We start from the raw sequence: 4,763 nt of genomic DNA, 5'->3' as shown, positions 1-4,763 counted from the left end.
AAACCGTGTTAAGATTCATTAATCAATCTGTGCCTATCAAGATGGCTACGAATTGCTTCGGCAATTAATGATTCCATAAATTTTCCCACTATGGAGGTAAGACTTATTGGTCTATAGTTCGAAGCCAAGGACCTGTCACCTGCCTTGTAAATAGGTATTACATTTGCCATTTTCCACTTATCAGGCACTATGCCAGTTTGTAGTGATATGTTAAAAAGATTAGCAAAAGGTATGCTAAGTTCCTCTTTACATTCCTTTACGGTGAATAGAACTGCACAGTACATAATCCAAATGAGGCCTTACCAAGGATGTATGAAGTTGATGTATAATATGAGGACTGTTACTATTTTATACACCTTAATATAAGGCTAAGAATTGTATTAACCTTATTGCTAACACTTATGCACTTGTGTCAAAGCTATAGATTACAGCTAACCTTTTCCTATTCAGATTAATTGAGATCAATATTTATTTAGTTCATAAGGGCCTTGGTTATTTTCATTTCTTTTGTCAACATTGAAGTACATCTCCCACATCTCGGATCATATGATCAGTCTATCTGGATCTTCAGAATTTGACGGCCTATTTTAGTATCATCACACTCGCTTATGCACTTATTTATTCTACTGCCTGTATCATTTGTATATATAGTGAATAATAAAGGATCTAACATTTAGCGCTGTGGAACACTAGTGATGCGTTCCCACTCTGATTTCTCCCCATTTATGCAAACTATTTGTTGCCTATCGGTCTTTCAATCCACTACTTTCTTCAACAGTCTCCTATGTAAAGGGATATCATGCGCCTTCACCAGTTCACTCAAGGGTACCCTTGCTAAATTGTGCAAGAAATTAAACTGATAGAAGATAAGATATATGGGTGCAGGTAGGAAGTAAAAGGGTTGCAGCATTTGAGTTCAGAGAGGGAGAGGAGAAAGGCGAGGTAATAACCCTGGAGAATATACCTGGAGAGTATAATTGTCGGACCGATAACAAAAATGGATGAGGTAAATAATTGTTCCTGCAGGAAATATGAACGTTATTGCCATAACAGAGACCTGGCCCAATCTGAAAATTAGAGACTTGTCTGATGAATGCCTCATACAAGGGAATAAATTTTTCCTCACGGACATGAGTCTACAGCCATGGAGGCAGAGTTCAAATGTATGTTTGGGAAAATTGAATCATCAAAATAGATATAAAAGCAGGAGGGAGGGAAACGGAAGCTATATAGATGTAGTTTCTTAAAGGACGTGATAAACCAGTCTTAGGTGTGAGCTACAGACCTCCGAACATAGACAAAGACTAGTGACATGGGTAACCATCTTTGGACGTCTTGGTACGAATATGTCTTTCTATTGGGAGAATTCAACTTGAGCAAAGCTGATTGGAACAATTTGACATAAAATCTGGTATCTAGTGACTTTCGAGAAATAGAAGAGGAAGGAATGTATTGCGGAGGAGAGAGGGAAGTGTTTTGGTGGAGGAGGGAGTGTTGTGTGAGAAAAGGTGTTGTGTTTAAGGAAGGGAGTGGGAGTGTTGAAAGGCAGGAGGTGGGAATGTTGCGTGGAAAAGTGGGTGTTGTGGACGAGAATGTGGTATTGTGAGGAGGGGGGTAGTGGAAGGGGGTGGGGTCATCTACGAGAGCGGTATGCAGGGGAGGAGTGGAACTGTGTGGGTAGAGTGGGAGTTTTGTAAGGGAGAAGGTTGAGTTGTATGATAGGGAGTGTTGTGTGGGGGCGAGAACTGTGTGGGAGTGGGGTGTTGTGGGGTGCGGGAAGGAAAAGTATTGTTGGGATAAAGTGGTAGTTTGGTGGAGGCTGCGAGTGTTTTGTGGGACGGGGAGAGCGTGGTGTCGGAAGGGCAAAGTTGTGTGAAAGTTGCTTGTTGTTTCATAGGAGCAATGTTCTTAAAGATGAGAGGGGGGGGGGGAGTGTTGTGAGGAATGCTTGTGGGAGAGTGGGGGGGGGTGTTCTGTGGGAGGAAACGTTATTGCGTTGGAGGAATGGGGTATTATGTGAGAGGAAGGGGTTGAAAAGGGGGGAAGGGAAATAGCGGTAACAATACACACACCTTCCAGAACAAGCATTCTGCCATGCAAACTACCACCACCACTCATACTTTCAGTCCTATCTAACGAACTTTTCCCTCACACTCCACCACACCCAGAATTATAGTTAATGAATATAAGAAGAATTAGCGAGGTAAACGTTTTTACTTTTTATTAACACATCCGCCGATTCCCACCAAGGCAGGGTGGCCCGAAAAAGAAAAACTTCCATCATCATTCACTCCATCACTGTCTTGCCAGAGGGGTGCTTTACACTACAGTTATAAAACTGCAACATTAACACCCCTCCTTCAGAGTGCAGGCACTGTACTTCCCATCTCCAGGACTCAAGTCCGGCCTGCCGGTTTCCCTGAATCCCTTCATAAATGTTACTTTGCTCACACCCCAACAGCACATCATATATTAAAAATCATTTGTCTCCATTCATTCCTATCAATTACTCTCATGCACGCTTGCTGGAAGTCCAAGCCCCTCGCACACAAAACCTCCTTTACCCCCTCCCTCCAACCCTTCCTTGGCCGACCCCTACCCTGCCTTCCTTCTACTACAGATTTATACACACTCGAAGTCATTCTGTTTTGTTTCTTTCTCTCTACATGTCCGAACCACCTTAACAACCCCTCCTTAGCCCACACCTTCTCCTAATTTCCGAATTACGAATTCTCTGCATTATATTCACACCACACATTGCCCTCAGACATGACATCTCCACTGCCTCCAGCCTTCTCTTCATTGCAACATTCATCACCCATGCTTCACACCCATACAAGAGCGTTGGTACAACTATACTCTCATACATTCCCCTTTTTGCTTCCACGGACAAAGTTCTTTGTCTCTACAGACTCCTGAGTGCACCAATGACCCTTTTCCCCTCATCAATTCTGTGATTCACCTCATCCTTCATAGACTCATCTGCTGACACGTCCACTCCTAAATATCTGAATACATTCACCTCCTCCATACTCTCTCCCTCCAGTCTGATATCCAATCTTTCGCCACCTAATTTTTTTATCCTCATAACCTTACTCTTTCCTATATTCACTTTTAATTTTCTTCTTTTACATACCCTACCAAGTTCTTATGAAGAAAAGCCATGTATTGCAAGACACAATCTTTTACTGACTGTCACGACTTAATCACTCAGAGAAATAATAAGAAAGAACCATTGATATATACTATATGAAACTTAAAAGGCTGGAGGGCCAATGTCCACCTCAAGAGGCGACTCTTGTTTTCCATCAAAGTTTCTAGACATGTCAATAGCTTGTGATCTGTCTCCAAAATGAAAATTTTTTCCCAACAAATAGTATTTAAGTTTAAACATTCTCCACACAATGGATAAACATTCCTCTTCTGTTGTGGAGTACTTTTGTTCAGCCAGAAGAAGTTCTCGGCTCAAGAAACTTATAGGGAATGGGATATCATGTTGGTACTGCAACAATGTATCACATAATCCGTTATTCGAGGCATCGTTTCTTAAACAAAATGGTTTATTGATGTTTTGGGATCTTCAGGATTGGATCTTTAGACTATGGTGCTAATATTATCCAGAGATTTCTATGGTATTTCTAGAGGATCCTTTACAGACTTTCTAAGGTAATCAACGACCACTCCATATGAATCATCTGAATTTTTAATCATTATTGCAGGCGAGCAAAAAGCCGATACTGAAGACTGTTATTTTTAATTCAAATAATTTGTCTACCTTTCGGTCGAATGTATTCCTAAGATGTACGGGAACTGGATACATTCGACGGAGAGGTAGACAATTATAATTAAAAATAACGGAACCTAGTATCGACTTTTTGCTCTCCTGCAATAATTAAAAAATCAGACGATTCATATAGACATTCCACTGACTTTAGAGGTCTTAATGTTACCACTTGGTGGAATGCTGAGCCTCTGCCTATTATTGATAATGACCTTCATAAATTTTATAATGCTTCTTTTCACAAACTGGTATCACATAAGCGTAACACCAGGTATTGTTACATCCCTCTTCCAAGTGATATACTGCTTTTCCAACACACAGAGGGTTGATACAGTATAGGAATATGCCTTTTAACTTCGTGGCAGTATGTACCACCTATGTAAGACTGATGAGGATAGTCCTAACTGATATGTCGAATGTTTCCGTCTACTTTGACAACATTTATGTAGTGACTTCCACTTGGGAAAAATCCAGACATGAACATTTGTCTTCCTTAGGCTTCGATCTCATGGCCTTTCTGCTGAAGCTCAGAAATATTTCCTGGGATTTAGGCAAATACAGTATCTTGGCCATATTCTTTAAAATAACTTTTTACAACCTCTTCCTAACAAGATTCAGGCGTTACTTGAGTTTAACTTTCCAAGAACTAAGAAACTCATCCGTAGTTTTCTTGGTCTGTAAATTTCTATGCTAAATTTATACCTAACATTACATATCTTACAGGAATATTATCGGATTACCTTAAAAAGTCTGTAAATAAGCCTCTAGAAATATCAGAGAAAGCTCAGGATAATTCTCTAAAGATCCAATCCTGAAGATCCCAAACATCAACAAACCATTTTGTTTAAGAAATAATGCTTCAGATACCGGATTAGGTGCTGGATGTTTCTTGAGCCGAAAACTTCTTCCGGCTGAACAAAAATACTCCACAATAGAAAAGGAAGTTTCGTCCATTGTGTGGGGAATTTCTGAACTTAAATAC

This window comes from Cherax quadricarinatus, unplaced genomic scaffold (genome assembly GCF_038502225.1).
Source record: "Cherax quadricarinatus isolate ZL_2023a unplaced genomic scaffold, ASM3850222v1 Contig3568, whole genome shotgun sequence".
NCBI classification, from domain to species: domain Eukaryota; kingdom Metazoa; phylum Arthropoda; class Malacostraca; order Decapoda; family Parastacidae; genus Cherax; species Cherax quadricarinatus.
The sequence above is the reverse complement of the archived record's forward strand: the minus strand, read 5'-3'. Positions refer to the sequence as shown.